The sequence below is a fragment of the Vipera ursinii genome, assembly GCF_947247035.1.
Source record: "Vipera ursinii genome assembly, chromosome: 1".
NCBI classification, from domain to species: Eukaryota; Metazoa; Chordata; class Lepidosauria; order Squamata; family Viperidae; genus Vipera; species Vipera ursinii.
Genome location: NC_139512.1, coordinates 247,349,308 through 247,367,483, shown reverse-complemented (window position 1 = coordinate 247,367,483; position 18,176 = coordinate 247,349,308). Strand labels below are relative to the sequence as shown.

The following is an 18,176-nucleotide window of genomic DNA, read 5'->3' as shown; positions in this document are numbered from 1 at the left end:
TATCTGCGTGAGAAGATGTGCCTTACTTGAGTCTTCACTTTGCTGACGAAAGAAGGGGAATGTCACTGCACGTTTTTTTATGTTCGTCAGAAAAGTTCATTTCTAACTGTACATTTCCCCTGCTCTCTGCACCTGTTGTGATAACTTATCTAGTAACCATAGTGAATCCCATATGACTAGCTATGTTATGGTTTCAGTCTGTTTAGTGCGCATGTCTAGAAGAAGTTCCCAGAGTTATTATCTGTATTGTTCTTTTTTCACTTTGCTGTTACTGACTGTTACGTTAGGATGAAGCTAGCTAGCTCTGTATAATATATATTTAGTTTTTATATTTTGTAAGTAAAAGGTATTTAGTAAGATTATGCGTCGTGTTTTTCTTGCCTTCCTGCAAGTGTAACATGCATTCTCTGAAGCACGGTCCGTCGCCCTCTACAAAGGTGATTTTTACCTTGACAAATCCATTTGTGATTTACAGAACTTTATTTAGCTATATATTCAGCTGAAAAAAAATAGATCAAGAATACTTTCGGCTAAATTATTTGTGCATTAATAATGTTCTTCTGATTATTTGCATACAAGGAGTCCCATGGTTTTCTTTATCATACACCTTAATATTTATTTGTAAACCCCAGATTCACACAGGTGAAATGGGTGTTGTAGGAATGTGATAAATAAATCATATAAATAAATGAATAAATAAGCAATGCTCTTCTAATTATTGAATAAATCATTGTTAATTTTAACACTGTGAAGGTAGTGAAAGGCAGCATTCATTTCACAGGTGCTTGGTACATTCACTTTATGGAAACTCAACTCCCTTCCCTTGAATTATCAGTATTGATAACTGCTAAAATGTTTAATCTCTGGCCAAAATTGCCACAGGCTTGAGCACTGAGCCACTGATAAGTGGCAGGAATGTGGAGGGGGAGAGAGAACACATTTTGGAAATGACAATGCAAAGTGTGACTAAAAGCAACAGTAAATTCTACATTAACTATCTGATTTTTTTGAGGAGGGTAAGATAAAGTTATTATAAAATCCATAGAAGAATGTATGCTATAACTACTGGTATACAACTTAGCAAATGAATATTTTTTGCCATTCTCCTTCTTTTTGAGTACTGCAAAAACATCCTCTAGGGAAAACAAAAGTTTCCTTCCTCGTAAAAACTCTCAAAGGCAAAAAGCTGTAAATCATATATGCTCCTCCTATAGAATAATGGAATCACTTTTCATTACACATCTCATAAAATTGTAATTCTTTACCAGCCTACAAGCTCTTCTATACCTCCTCTTTTGAAAATCAGTGGGTACTTTCTTTGAAAATTAGTATTATGAGATCTGGGGATAAATGGAAGTTCAACAAATCTGGGGCCCACCAGTTGGAAAAGGTGGGAAAAGTCCACCCCTGTACAGTTTTCAGCCATTTCATTAATATTATTTCTATCACATACAAGAAAAAGAAAATAACCTCACAAAAGTAGACTGGAAATAAAAAGAAACACCCAAACCAAATCATGCTGCTAAAAAAAAAATCATTTGGCCTAGTTTTTAAACAAATCATTAAACCTTGACCACAAAGAATATTTTTCATCCATCTTTCTATTATGTCTATAAAACCTCAGCTTACAAACAGAAAATTAAAAAACCCAACATAACTGTAACTGAAGATTGTAAATCTGTAGTTCCTCTATCATTACAATGCCGAAGAACAAAATTATTTGCTTATTTATTTTTGCTTTTCCCAATGCTTGAACAATGAGTGGATTTCAATATTGTAGGATCTATTGGACATTACTGTCACCTAATTTGGGATGAATAGGAACATGATTTCCCCATGAAATCTAAGTATTAACTTAAACACACACACACACACACACGCACAATTGTGCCATGCTTTCTAGTTGTATACTGTATCTATCATAAAACAGTAAAAGAAAAGAAAGGAAAAATATTTTATGATTCACTGCTGCAACTGATACCTATAATGAGGAAAGAAGCAAGCTCTGATTTTGACTGTACATATACTGCAAAGAATTTTATTCTTTTGCTTTTCTTACATATCATTCTGTCCTCCCTTCAATTTTCCATTCCGGGCATAATTCATATATTAGGCTGCAAAAGCTGATCATTCCATCTTTAATAATGGGAATAAATTTTCCCCATAGTGATGGAATTATTGTGGCACTACCCATGATTTGGCATAATTAACTTGATAAATGTAATGGAGATGGAAGAAAGGGAAACCTATTGCAAGGGGAGGGGGACAATGAGCAGAGTTGTTCTATTTCCTAATTATCAGTCCCATCTTCTTCCGGTCATCTCGCCATTTTCAAAAAACTAAAAACGATAGTGCATTGCAATATTTTGCTGACTGCCACTTCATTCTGGAGAGCAGATGCACTTCTTTCTTTCTGGAGTCATCCACTCCTAACTTATTGGAGATAAATATTATTTAATATTTCAAAAACATTGCTCCAAATATTCCTGTGTACATTATTGACAACACTTTGAGTTAGGCACAGTCAAATGGAAGTCCCACAAGGGAAATCCCATTGTAGGAATCCCAAGAGTATTCTTCATTGTTTTAGGACAGGGTAGCAAATCTTGAGGACCTACCAGGGATTCTTTATACTTTTTTCTTGTACCAAACATAATCATGGCAGCATCATTTTGAATTTATTTCTCATGCCCTCCTTTTTCTTAGGACCAAGTCATCTTTTTCTGAAACCCTCCCTTAACAGTTCACAAATTCCTTCCTAAAGGTCATATTCTTTCCCTTATTTGATATGGTCATTGGACTAATCAATAAATAATAAATAGGTAAAGGTAAAGGTTCCCCCGCACATGCGTGTTAGTCGTTTCTGAATCTAGGGGCCGGTGCTCATCTCTGTTTCAAAGCCGAAGAGCCAGTGCTTGTCCGAGGATGTCTCCGTGGTCATGTGGCCGGCATGACTAGACACCAAAGGCGCACGGAACGCTGTTACCTTCCCACCGTAGTGGTCCCTATTTTTCTACTTGCATTTTTACGTGCTTTCGAACTGCTAGGTTGGCAGAAGCTGGGACGAGTAACAGGCGCTCACTCTGCTACGTGGCACTCGGGATTCGACCCGCCAAACTGCCGACCTTCTGATCGACAAGCTCAGCGTCCTAACCCACTGAGCCACCACAAATATTAATAATAAATAATAAATATAAATAATAAAAAATAAATATCATTCATTAAATGTTAAACTAAAGCAGAAAAAACTGAATATTTATTTCTTTCATAGTTATTATTATTTGCACTGTCTGAAGGATGACTATGATCTGAAGGATGACTATCATTGAAAAATTCTGTCGCGTCGAGCGACCGATCAGGGTTCCGGCCTCAACTCTTAGAGCCCCGTAACAGGGGTGAGAATTTAGAGGGACCCTCACAAGGGTGAACACCTTGAATATGGAAGGATTTTGCCCTTTGCCACCGACCCAGTGTGCCAGACATTCCGACGGTCACACTTGGGAACTGCGATAGCGCAGGAACAGGATCCTAGGACAAACTGAGGCACCAACACAAGTTTGTTCAAGGTGAGAGAGCACAGAGTGCCTGGGGTGGATGGTGTTGCCCCCCCGAACAGCTTTGCACAGCACTCTTTTATTGAGCAGTTTCATCAGGGAGGGGGAAGTACACACATGAGGAAGCAACATATGGAAGGTCATAGGAAAACATAGCTCATTGCATACAACTGCTAATGAAGAGGGCAAAGGTCATCACAGGAAACAATAAAGCATAACGTATCGTATACAAATGCTAACAGAGAAGACAAGGGTTATCACAGGAAGGCATAACTTGAGGCAAGGACAATTACAGGAGACAGGAAGCCATATCTTGAGGCAAGGGCAATTACAGGAGACAAGTCTTGTTATATACAATTGTAAATGGAGGAGGCAGAGGTATTTGTTGTATACAATTGTAAATGGAGGAGGCAGAGGTTTATCACTAGAGACAGGAATGCAGAACTTTATAACTTTCAATATAGAAGGCAAAAAGGTCTTTGGGAGTCTAGGATAACTACAACATTCATGATCATGGTTGCGGAAGTTTGGTTTGGTCTTACTAGGAGAGAGAAAAGGTCCTTTCATTGTCCATTTCTTAAATAAAGAAACAGATTGAAAGTTACATTCACAACAGAACACAGCAATTGAGTCCAATTAAGCCACAATAATTAGTTAATATACATGAATTTTTTGGTCAGACTGTTAGATTCCATGTCAACAAATTCTTAGCCCTTTTTAAATATTTGACTGCTCTTGAAAATTGTTCCTATGAGATGAAGCTGCACTAGGCTATCCTCCCATATAAATTTATTGGGAAGTCTGCAGTGTACAGTAGTGGCCAAAATTGTGGAAACCTTTTGGGAAAAGTGTATTTTTGAGGTTTGATGGCTAATAACACCACTTTTTTTGTAGTACCATAAAATTATATATCAACAGAAAGATAATTTAATCAAGAATGTAATGCAACAAAGTTTGTTCAATTATCTATACTGTATTCTATGAAAAGTTATAGTCAAATAACCAGAAAAAGGAAGCACAACTTGCTCAGGTTGATATCCAGTAGCTTTCCTTCATCTGATTGTAGCCAATGAGCATGAGTATTTAGAGAGCCAATCAGGTATCATCTTGTTTTGGCAATGAGCCAATCAGATCACAGTACAATTCAGTTATTGATGTCATGTATTGAAGCTGAGAGGAGGACATTTGTCAGTGTGTTATGTGATCGCTATCAAGTTGGTTGGGAGTTTTTTTCTTTCATTTAGTGAGCTTGTAAAATGTAATAAAATTAAAGTAATGGTGCAAAGAGTTGACTGGTTGCCCAGAAAGCAATGTAAAATAGTATTATTAAGTGAACAAGGCTACAGTTATAATGAAATTAGAAGAAAAACTTAACCAAAGGTGGCATTTCTACTGTACACTTTTCCCAAAATGTTTCCACAATTTTGGCCACTACTGTATGTACTTTTATAGGCTGATTTGGTATTACTCAAGAAGTATGAAATAGTACAATAGAAATAATGTCTATGTACAGGAAGGCAGGTGCAATTCAATGCCTTGAATTATGTACAACTACTATAATACCATCATTATAATGATTGAGACAACCCATGTCCCATTTAGTCATTGTTTCAGAGATATTTCCATATCTAAACAAACAGGATCATCTCAAGCAGGCAAAAAAGTAATGAGAGAAGGATCAATTTCCAACTTTCTGCTGGCTTCACCACTGAATTTTCTTGTGGGAAGCTGGCAAGGAGCATTGGAAATCTTTCCTTCCTTCCTTCCTTCCTTCCTTCCTTCCTTCCTTCCTTCCTTCCTTCCTTCCTTCTCTCCCTCCCTGCCTCCCTCCCTCCAAGGTATTCAGTTTTAACTGCAGCTGTGCTATACATTACTTGGTTTGCTTCTTGCAGTGAGCTGGTACTTACAGTATATTTGATATTATAGTTTTAGTACCGTTTAATACTTGTGCTTGCTGTTTCTTTGGAACAAGCTTCAATGCAGGCAATCTTATTCTGTTGTTTTTGTGTTGTTCCAAATGCTGTTATTCATTTTTTTAATTCATCTGGTTTGTTGTTGTTGTTGTTTTAGTTAGAGGGCTTTGGATTTTTTTCTGAGGAGAAGTTAGAGAAGAAGGTGCCTGGTTTGGGAATGAAAATGATTCAAAAACTTTGCTGACTTACTCTACTGCCAATTTATTTGCCTCTGTGGTATGAGCTACTTCGGGCAAGGATTTGATTTCTTTGCCCTGTGTAGACCTTTACATTTCTTTCAATTCTACTGCTTTGAATACTTTATAAATTAACGTGATCTGTTAGTCCCTTGTGTTATTTCAGATTCTGGATGTTCTTTCCAGCACTGCTTCATTCTTTTAAGATATCTTCTTCTCATTCGACTTCACCTGTAGTAGATCATTATTTATTTGTTTTCAGTCTTCATATATTTCTGTTGGATAATCAACTTTTTTTCTACTAGTCCTGCAGTTGTTACCCTGGTTGCTCAGCTAAAAGTCTTGAGTTTTGTAGCCTATTTGTCACCAAATATATGGGAACTCGAATACCTACTGCAGTCCTAGTTGATAACAACTAATCCAGTATGAGTTTCTGTAAAGTACATCTCACAATACAGTATTTTTTTTTATGGAAGAGTATTCTTCATTTGTCTACTCTGAGGAGACCTGTCCACTATGGTTGAACCTCTTTCATAACTCTCCTCTGAACAGCTCCTCTGAAGGGTTGCAGCTTCCTCATGATACACCCCAGGCAACATAACTTTGTCACAGCTAAATAGTCTACACATTCTGGCTGCTGACACTCACAAGGATCTCCCAGCAAGAAGAGGGAGCATGAGTACTGAAAATAAAAACAATGGTTAATGTTGTGCCATATGAAATAAATAATTAAATCCTCCTCTGAACATGCAAGCTGCACAACCATGTCAAGTGTGTATTATTGTTGCTATAATTACCATTATGCAAATTTCACTCTGATATCATGATGTACATAATGTCATTTTGATGTCACTGTGGCTTACTATAGAGGCCTCTGCCTTTCACAGTAACAATGACAACCTAAACTGTGTACTCTGGCAAGGAGAAGTGATTTCCTCCACTTTTTACCAAATTTTATCACTGTCTTCTTTGGGAATAAAAGGTAAAGGTAAAGGATCCCCCGCACATGGGTGCTAGTCATTTCTGACTCTAGGGGCCGGTGCTCATCTCCATTTCAAAGTTAAAGAGCCAGCACTTGTCCAAGGATGTCTCCGTGGTCATGTGGCCAGCATGACTAGATGCCAAAGGTGCATGGAACGCTGTTACCTTCCCACTGTAGTGGTCCCTATTTTTCTACTTGCATTTTTACATGCTTTTGAACTGCTAGGTTAGCAGAAGCTGGGCACACTCTGTTCTGCGGCACTCGGGATTCAACCTGCCAAACTGCCAACTTTCTGATCGATTATATCACAGACCTCTGAAGCCCTAATAACCCTAAAATTTTCCACTGCTTTTCCAATATTGATTTATGTTTTTTGTTTAATTTTATCGAGATAAGTGTGTATATTTCCAGTTCTCTTACCATGCAGATTTTTCCGATGCTTCCAAATCTTTTGGTTTAAAGAAAAAAATAATTAAAAAATAATATTAGCTTAAATATCCCAAAATTGATGTTAAAGTTAACTTATGGATGTAGTTGGAAAATCACAGCAAAAATTCAAGTCAACAATCAGGACCTTTGACAATATTCTTTTCCTAGAAGAGTTTGCAAAGAAGCCAGAAGAACAGAACATGGATTTTGGCAAAGGACTTGAGAAATTTGTGACAGGAGCCAAGATATGAGCACTGAAGTGGAGTCAGCTACAATGTTAGCTGAAGAAACAAGCAAAACTTACTTAAGGTTTAAAAAAGCATTTCTCCTCTCATAATTATTAGGTTTATTCCTTTAGGAAGCCTTATATATTTTTTCAAGGTTTCATTCCACTAATGTGTATAGGGATTGGGTCTGGGACATTACCAAGGAGTAGAACAGTCTTTCTCAATCTCTACAATGAGTTGGGAATTCTGAGAGCTGAAGTCTACACAGCTTAAAGTTGCTAATTTGACAAACATAGGGATAGAGTAATAAGCCAAAGGAAGCTTCACAGGTTACAGAGGTGATTGTAGGATTAGTTCCTGGAACAGGAGAAGTTGGAGGCATATTTATTTCCTGGTCTTTTTCCTTTCAATATTCCTTCAGTATTGTTTGATATTAGCATAATTTTATTTTTATTGCAGAAAATATTGCCAAATATCGAGAAAAGAAAGGGGGAAGGAATAATGTGTTATCTGTTAAGTAATTTTGTAAAATATCAAAAGTAGATGGGAATATCTAACATTTACTCATTGAGTATTTACCAATGAATGAATTACAAATATAAGTATGCTTGAAATCTATGGACTGAATGAGTTTCTACTTCCAAATCAGAAGTATCCTGCTATGTGAATGACTACCTAAATGTCGCTCTAATTCAAAGTATTCTAAAATGTCATTTGTTAATATCTTCAATAAAATTTCCCACTGCAGTCTTGAACCCTTAACAACTTTTATGCTGATAGTTCCAATGAACCTCTCTCACATACACACACAAAAATCAGGCCACATGAGATAGTAGATTTATACTGGCTGATGCCTTGAAATTTCCTTGGTTAGCTGTGATAATGTCCAATTAGTGTAATGGCACTCATGCATATGCAACTGAGTGCAAGACAGCAGTCTAGGAAATAACTGATCTTTGTTGGTAGTGGCTGTATATCAAATATATCAAGAAATGTCCTTGCTCTATGTCCTAAGCTAACATTTGAGGATTTTTCCCCTTCTAACCAAGGTATTTGAAGATCAAGCCTAAGGGCCAAACTCTTCTCTCTGTTACACATTCACCTGTGTAAATTGACAGCAGCACTTGCCCTTGGGACTTTCAACTTGATCTGATATTTGATGGGCAGTCACTACATCCATCTGAACACCAGAGTGATGTGCTCTTGTCAACCTTGGAATCACAGGAACTGCCACACTTGTTTGGAAAGAGGAAAAAGCAGTAAGAAATAGCTCTTGAAAGCTCACACATGCCTCCCTCCTCCCTGGGATATGTTTAAAAAAAGCAGAACAGAAAGCTTCTGTACTTCTAATAAAGCTGTAGGACAGCCTGAATCTATTCATTCACTGCAATCCAATGGGTGAAATATAGACTAGCTTTTATAACTCCAGTAGGATGCACTGCTTACAGTAGCTAATAAGAGAGGAGGTGACTCTTCCATATCAGTTACAGGGTGATTCAATTCTAACCCTGAAAATATCTCATTAGAAACAACATAAGGGAATTGAAGCTGTACCATACCCAATTTTCTCTAGTTCTTAGGTCTTAGAAAGATGAAAGGCCAAGAGATCAAGCTGATCATGAGCACTCATTGAAGGATGTGGTCCAACTATACACTCAGACTCAACCTTCTGCCAGTGGTATGCTAGAACCAGCTTGCACTAGCTCATGAGAACTGATGATGGTTAAATTTTCTGGAATGCTACAAGCCAGATGAATGCATAGGTGAATCTTGACATCTAGTGTGCCAATCAGTTCTTTTGTAATTTGTGGCATGGCACAACGGCAGCAATGGAGCTGGCAGAGCCAATTGTTAAACATTTACCAGAACATCACTACCTACAGTTCAGAACAATGAGCTGTCCTAGTAAAAGAAAAATCCTATCTATATTAATCAGAGTGTTAATACAAGCAGGTTTTTGGGGAGGGAACATAGAAAGGGCAAATGGTTTAGATTATCAAGGAAATTGGAGGTATATATTTGTTTATTCTGTGCATGATTGGGATCATAGAAGTAAATTTTCCTTGGAAATTGTAAATCAGTTGCATCCTGCAAGTGTTCTTCTTTCAAAGAACTAGGTGAAGTGGGTTAACAATAAAGAAGAGGTAAAAAGGGGCACTTGCACACAATTTGGTGAGACCCTAAGGCTTGGTTATGAGGAGTGACATGATTCTGAGGGATGGACCTTAGGATTCGGTGATTAAGATACTGTTGAATTCCTGGTTAGAAATCAAATTGTTGCCTGGACTCCTTCTCACTCCAGCTGATATAACATAGTTGGCAACAAGGATGTTTTATTAGCTTCAGCTGATAGAAGAACTTACTTAGAGTAGAAAGATTTGATGTTGATGACATATTAACTAGCAAGGTTTGTGCTACGTGTTTTTGATGGGCAGCCCTTGAAGAAAATCCATATTTTAGAGCTGGATATGAATGTAGCAACATGGATAGTGAATGGTGCTTTCTTGAGGTGCAGGATCCACCTTGTACTGAAATAGCTTCAGTGGCTACAACCTAAAGATACTCATAACTGTATAAAAAATCTTACAGGATTACCTTTCACAGTCTGCCCTGCATTCTCAGGCTTTCAGCCTATCCCATCAGAGTCCATCATAAGTATGTCTAATATCAGGAGAAAATACTTCTGTTTCTTCAGCCAAGCAAATAGGCGTTGCAGTTTAGGATTTTTACCCAGGGATTTTTAGAGATTGTACATATGTATGTCATAGAGGAGGGGACGCGGTGGCTCAGTGGGTTAGGATGCTGGGCTTGTTGATCAGAAGGTCAGCAGTTTGGTGGGTCGAATCCCGAGTGCCGCGTAACAGAGTGAGCTCCTGTTACTCGTCCCAGCTTCTGCCAACCTAGCAGTTCAAAGCACGTATAAATGCAAGTAGAAAAATAGGGACCACTACGGTGGGAAGCTAACAGTGTTCTGTGCGCCTTTGGCATCTAGTCATGCCGGCCAGATGACCATGGAGACGTCTTCGGACAAGCGCTGGCTCTTCGACTTTGAAATGGAGATGAGCACCGGCCCCTAGAGTTGGAAATGACTAGCACGCATGTGCGGGGGAATCTTTACCTTTACCTTTATTTTGAGTGTGTAGTTTTTTTTTAAATCAAACTTTGGACACTCTTGAAGGTGATTACAGGGATGTCCTCGGACAAGCGCTGGCTCTTCGGCTTTGAAACAGAGATGAGCACCGGCCCCTAGAGTCGGAAACGACTAGCACGCATGTGCGGGGGAACCTTTACCTTTACCTAGGGTTTAAAATCCTTAAATGCATGCCTTATAGAGAAAAAGAGCAAGAATTCACACTCAGGGCCATTCAAAAGTGTACGAGAGCTGGCATATGATCTTGTAAACAGTTAAACCAAAAATAATCTTTGCAGAATGTATGTGCCTTGTGTAAAAGATTGTGTGAATCTGAGTTTCAGTAAAAAAACATTAAGATTTTCTTTCTTTGTTAATTCATTAGAACTCCTGTAGTCCTTTCTTGGGTAAGATGGGAAACCAAACAACCTAGTTACCACAGGATTTTATTTAAATTCCTATAAAGTGTAATGCTGTAAAACAAGCCTGGATAGCAAGCTCTGTTTCTGATTCAGTTCCTCTTTTCCTTTTGTTCTTTCTCTCTTCTTTCTATGAAACATGCTCCCATTTCCTTATGTTCTTCTTCTGAAAATTGATTACATTTTGAAGGGGAGACAAACTTTAGCTGCCGAACATTTCCTATTCTCAGTGCTAGATCTTCTGTATGAGTCTCAAGAGTACTGGAGCTTGTTTACATTTCTTGCCTTCCTACAACAGTCAGGACAGAAGAATCCAGAAGAGCCCTGAGCATTCTTCCCATTGAGATAGACAGGAACAATGCCTTGTGGGGATAAGTAGTAGATGGAAAATAAATAGGTTCACGAGTACTGGGAGAACACGTCAGTGCTGCAGGCAGAGGAAGCAGACAATGTAAAATAAATATAGCTAAAGAGGAAGGAAAATACATTCACTTGCTTCCCTCTAAGCACTATGCTATTCAGCGAAGCAATAAAAGTAACCTTGAAACATAAAAGTACAGGGACCTAGTCTATATCTACATCTGATACTTTTGACCCTGCAAGAGGAAAGTTGGTTTCTAAGGCAGCTTCATGTGCTGAACTCATCCCAGTAAAGGCAGAAGGATGTCAGGGAGACGTGGAATAACCAGATGTAGAATTCTTAAAGACATTGTGGTAACTTCAGTCTAAACCGTATGCTGAGACTGGCGTAGATTTGATACACATTGTTATATAAAAGTAATCACATAAAAAGGCAGCCTTATACACCAAGGTCTTTTATTCAGTCATCCATTTATTTATTTAGAAAACTTATATTGCCCCCTACTTGTACAGGGCGATTCAAGGCAGCTTACAGGACATAAAAACACAATATAAAGGAAATAAAAATAATAAAATATGAAAATAATAAAATAATAACCCCCCATCCCGGCGACAACCTACATTCATACCAGCCATTTCATGGGCTCTGCACCACTCTGGGCTTCCCAGGCCCACTGCAGGAACCATGTCCCTCCTTATTTTCTTTCCATTCTGAACGCCTTTCCACTGTAAATGTTGTTAGTCCCTCTGCATTTTCCCTCAATAAAGTATATGGCCTTCTATTTCAGGAAATAGTGGACAATCAACCCAGTATCCCATTGGAAAAGTATTTGAACAATTATTCCAATTAAAAAATAATTTTGATGAATATGCATTCTGTTTAGATCAACTCTGTTAGGAAGAATGAGAACTATTGGAGATTGTGTGTGTGTGTGTGTGTGTGTGTGTGTGTAAAATTCCATTTTAATATCAGCAGCAGCATTGCAATAACATAAGGGGGGGGAAGGTCTGTCACAAAAGAGTAGGCATTTCAAGTCCATGCACTTTTTCTTTCTAGGTTTAGAATAAATAAGTTGGGCCTGTTTACTGCAGTGCAGAAAAATTCTTCTGCAGTTTTCCTTCCTATTTAATTGGATGAAAGAGAATTTGCCTTATAAATACCTTTAAAGTGAGAACTTCCATGAAATTCTTGTGGATGAGATGGGATGTTTTTGCATTTATTTTGTTACAGGATGAGCAAAATATGTCTGCAGCCTCCTAAGGGAAGATGTTGCAGCCTTTACCAGGTCAGTCAGTCAAAGATATATAATAAAACAGGCCAGCAGAAGTACTCTCTGTTACCTCCATCAATAAAGTTGAGATAAAAACAAAAACAAAATTTGAAAGAAATTCTCAAGTGGTGATGAAGTTAGCTAGTTGGGTAATGAAAGGTTTGCAAGCAAGCAACCATGCTCAGAGATCACCGAGGACTCCATAATTCAACCCTGAGCAACATATATTCTCTTCTGTTGTGGAGGTTTATATCTTCTTTACAATTTCCTTTCCTCTATATGTTGGCCCAATCTAAATTGGGTGTTTGGTTTATTTTTCTTGTAAAGAAAGTACACAATGGACAAAACCACAGGATCATGTGCATGCGATCTCATTAATACAGCATATCGTTTGACCCTCAGGCCTCACAAATCTTACATTGGAGACAGGTTTGATGGCAAAGCAGCAATTGCATGTTGTGCAAACAATATTTATCGTCTTAGAAAAAAAGCAGGGAGTTGCTGATTAGACAGAACATTACACAAATTCTGAGTATCCAGAAATTACTTTTCAAAATGCAGGATGTATTCTTTTATTGGAGCTGGTTGTTTAAAATATGGAACAAGACCAAAAAAGGTAAAGGGGGGGAAAAAAAAGGCAAGAGTGACAATATAGAATTGGGTCAACTGAGAGAAGAATCTAAGGGGTTTCTTTTGGTTTCTTGTAGCACAGATACATAACATGCTATACAACTGGGGAGCTGTTCTGATTTTTGCTATCCGACATTTCATATTCTTCGCTGCATCGTAGAATACCATCATGTCCTAAAGGCACCTGCCCACTGAGAATTGACTCTGTTTTGCCTGTGCCATTATTACAGGCCTAGTGTCTCTGATACGTGATTGAGGCCTCACTCATAAATAAGATGCACTATAAATTTAAACCCCTGCCTGGTTTAATCCCCCCTTTGCCCACACAGCTAGGAAGCCGAACAGAATTTATTGCCTTGTGTATTCTCTCTGATTTATGCAGTCATGAAGCTGCTGCATTTCCCTCTGTTTGACATTATTTTACATTTCATAATAAGTTTCTTCATCACATTATACCAACTACCTTTTAAAAATGTAGTGCATTGTGCCTTTGCTGTCTTTGTGTTTTTATTTCCTTATTTAGGTATTTAGCCTGCCCAGCCCGAGACACTCTGGTCAAGCAGACATACTGTATATTTAAAAAACAAAGAAAGAGAAATCGAAATCATATTACCACAAATTGTTAAAAACATGACTCACCATATTGTGTCCTGTCATTTCCTGGTTTGTTTCATCAACTTTCCTTATCCTTATTCAGAAGAATCCCCTCTGTGGTTCAAGCTTTTCTCTATCCCTTAATCTCCTTGAACACACATACACGTGCACACATACACGTGCACACACACACACACACACACACACACACAAAGAGGCCCACACAGAGACGAAAGAAAAAGGAGGAAAACAGTAACATTCTTTAAATACATTCCTATTCCATTCCCTCCACAACATTCGAACACCGATAAACACCTTCTAATAATGTCTGAGTTATGGGGGCTGCTGGTGGTGTACAGGGACCTTCAGGAAAATTTACAGGCCTGACCCCTGAATCCTATTAGTTTTAGCTAAATCATTCTGCTTGTAGATTTAGACAAACAATGACAAAGAACATTATTCAGAAAATAGATTCCTGTCATTTTTTGTTGTTATTGTTTTTTGTTCTAACTATGTAGAGCTATCCAGAAAATCAGCAGGTGCTATGTTGATAAGAAATACAAGTAACTTCCACTTTTCTGGTGGACTTACATTGTCCTTCAGACACTTTTGTTCTGTTATAAAGAATATGCAACTGTGTCATGTATCTTGGGCTTCACTGCCCCAACACTGTCACATAGCAAATATTTCAGTCATCCAGTTCATGGTTGTCCCAAAGGCATTTTTTCAAAAGGCAACTGGATTTTGTTTTTCCTTAGAGGCCTTTCACTTCTCATCCAAGACGTTTCTTCGGTTCAATTCTTCTTCAGAACTGAAGAAGCTTCTTGGATGAGAAGCAAAATGTCTTCAAGGAAAAATAAGTCCAGTTGCCTTGAAGAATTTAACTTATTTTTAAACAACTTAATATCCTGGAATTTCCTATTTTATCAGCCTAAGTTTGGAGAGGGAAGAAATATTCAGTGTTCTACAATAATATAATAGGTTAACATAGAAAAAGCATACAACACAGGAAATTATGTTAACAATGTATCATTATTTTTAATGATTGTGCGATTAAAATGTCTGTACATTTTATTAATTTATTAATAAATAATTAATTTATTAATTGAAAACAAATTTGCTGTGGTCTATTTCTATTGTGTAGGGGACGCGGTGGCTCAGTGGGTTAGGACGCTGAGCTTGTCGATCAGATGGTCGGCAGTTTGGCGGGTCGAATCCCGAGTGCCGCATAACAGAGTGAGCGCCTGTTACTTGTCCCAGCTTCTGCCAACCTAGCAGTTCGAAAGCACGTAAAAATGCAAGTAGAAAAATAGGGACCACCACGGTGGGAAGGTAACAGCGTTCCGTGCGCCTTTGGCGTCTAGTCATGCCGGCCACATGACCACGGAGACGTCCTCGGACAAGCGCTGGCTCTTCGGCTTTGAAACGGAGATGAGCACCGGCCCCTAGAGTCGGAAACGACTAGCACGCATGTGCAGGGGAACCTTTACCTTTACCTTTACCTTATTTCTATTGTGTACGCCTAGAACTTGTGTGTATCCATATATCTATGTATTATCTATCTGCCCATGTAGCCATCTGTCTCAAATTATATGTAGTTAACAGAGCAAATAACGTAGTCAACATAGTAGCAGTTTAATGTGTGTGTGTGTTTGTGTGTGTGCGTGTGTGTGTGTAGTTTTGACTAATATCTAATATTTAATTTGGAAATAAATTCCATCGAATTTTGCTTTTGCATTGAAGTCTATAGTGTGGATTATGGATTTCAATAAGAAAGTTGCAGCCATTTATTTGGGGGAATGTCAATATTTCTACAAACAAGAATTAAACATTACATTTTATCTGATTACAAAGCAGCAGCCAGAATCAGTTCAATCTGCTAGACAATCTTCATACTACAATTTTCAGATACTATTTACCAATATGGGGTACTATGTAATCGTTTCACCCAGGACACTGTACCACCCGTGTGTATTTCGCTATATGGCTTTCACTTTTTTAAAATTTTCCCCTCCCCCCCAATGTACAACTCAAGGCTGCAAACCTACCTAATAGCCCCCTCCCACCAGCAGTTCACCTCTCAATGGCCCTGATCTGATGTAACCTCCCCATCACTTGACTTATTACAAGTTCCATCACAGACCCTCACTTGACACACCCACACCTGAAGCCCTTGTAAACAGAAGAACACTGACAGTACCTAAACTCTGCTGAAGGTGTTCTCTAGCCTGATAACAAAACATCCAGAAACCAACCCACAAGCTCAGAAAATGAACCTTCACCCTCATACCTAATACTCCTTCTTCCTCCTATGGTCCCTGCCTACAGTAACAACCTTTGAGGTGAGCTGGGCTAGAGAAAGGGACTGGCCCAAAGTCATCCAACTAGTTTTTCATACATAAGGTAGGACTAGAACTTACAATCTCCTAGTTTCTAGGTCACCACCTTAACCACCACACCAAAGTAACTCTCTCTTGCCTTTATGCAACTACCGGTATTATAAATTTCAACCAGTGGGAGGTAGCATTCTTGCAGTACTAAACAAACGTCACGCAACAGTTTTACAATGCTTGATGACAGGAATACGATAAGGATAACCTTGAAAGGACCAATTAATGTGAGCACCTATGCCTAGGGAAATGAGTACATTGGCTCCTACAGACTAACTCTAACCTATCTCCAGTCTAAGACAAAGTTAACTGGCCTTAATTTTACTGCCTAATGCAGTGTTTGTATGATTTGTGACTGAAAAAGCAATATTCCAGCCCCTAATTTGAGGAGCTACTTAAATCCATGCATCCTATAAATGATACTGACAGAGTGATCAGCAGGTCATTTTGCTTTCCATAACTTTAGATTTCATAGACAATATTCCATTCATATTCTCCTTCACTCCAATAAGTGTCTCCAATGAGTGCCTTGTGTGATAAAGACAACAATACAGGCAGCGATATTATGAGATAGGCCTTTGAAATAATTGAGGAATTGCAATGAAAGGAGAAAACTCATCGCGCTACCATTTCCCCTTCTTTTTCAGCCTTCGTGAGAAGAATGAATATACTCAGTGCCATCACCTGTTCCCCCAATCATTAAAGATGCTTTGGAAAATGCATGTTTCCAGATCTCATTTTCATTACATATCTTATGAACTGAAACCTGTTAGCAAACTATTTCCATATTTGGAGTGAAACCGAGAGTTTGCCAAACATTAATATACAATTGAAAAGCCATTTACATAGTCTGGATTGCTATCATCATCATCATCATCATCATCATCATGCACATCACATAAGCATATATGAAATAATTGTAAGATAATGGAGGAGGGCCCAATAATAAAATGATATTTAGTTATACTTCATAGGAGAGAATAATTTGGAATGAACTCCCCGGTTTAAGATGGCAGTTTTGCTTCTTAATTTTAGAAGCCAGCACATTTAAGAGATATTGATTCTTGCCGAACAAAAATCCTTCCGTAAGCTTTAAAGGCTTCACTCACAAATGAGGCTGCTGTCATTTTATACAGGTGCTGGGGTGGTTGCTGGAAAAAAAACAGAAGTTGACAAGGATCTTCTGACAAAACTTTCAAAGTTAGGTTAATTGATGAGGAAAGAAAGAAGGAGCTGACAGAAGAAAAGTTTTGTCTTCAGAATAATATCACCTAGTACAGTGATGTGTCCATACTTTCTAAAGTTTACGGCTGACATGATGATAGCAACCGCATTTCTAACAAAAGTAGGTGTGTTTTCTTGGGTGGTTTGTGCTGTTGAATCAGGAGCATCTACAGAGGAAAGTTAAAAAAACACACACACAAAAACACACAATAAGGCACTTGTGACGGTGCAATCCACAGTTACTTTTTGCGCATGGGTCAGTAACACATGCATGTACAAGAAGGCAAATCTTCAATCCCCACCCATGGTGGACACCACTGAACTGAATGCATATTAAGCTGGAGACAGCTGAAATGGTTCTGCCGATAATTATTTCATTTTTGGCATCTGGACTAAGTTCTAAGAAACCTGGTTTCAAATCATTTCTCAAGTGGGATAAATAGCCAGGCATAGTTGGCTTCTAAGGAAATGATATCAGGCAGCTAGCAATGCTTTCAGAGACTATCACATAATCAATAATAGCGGATCAGAAAATAAAAGTCTCAGAGGAGAGAATACTTTAGGCAGGTCATGGCCACATTTGCAGGTACTGATCAGTTCTGAAGAGACAACCTAAATGATTTGTACGTAAACAAGTCACAATCTTCTCTAGCATTCTTTAACACTGAGCCAAAATAATGGGTATTTAGTTCTTCCATTGCATCTTACCTTTTTCTCATGATACGTGGTAGTGCAATGGTTAGAATGCAGTATTGAAGGCTAACTCTGCCCACTGCCAGGAGTTCAATCCTGACTGGCTCAAGGTTGACTCAGCTTT

The 18,176-nt window shown here is 38.3% G+C and overlaps 1 protein-coding gene across 1 annotated transcript in view; it reads right to left on the bottom strand.

Moving 5' to 3' along the window:
• Positions 1 to 18,176, bottom strand: part of LOC310632678 (uncharacterized protein) — a 685,758-nt gene that overhangs the window by 490,395 nt on the left and 177,187 nt on the right. The gene's annotated exons all lie outside the window — the stretch shown is intronic.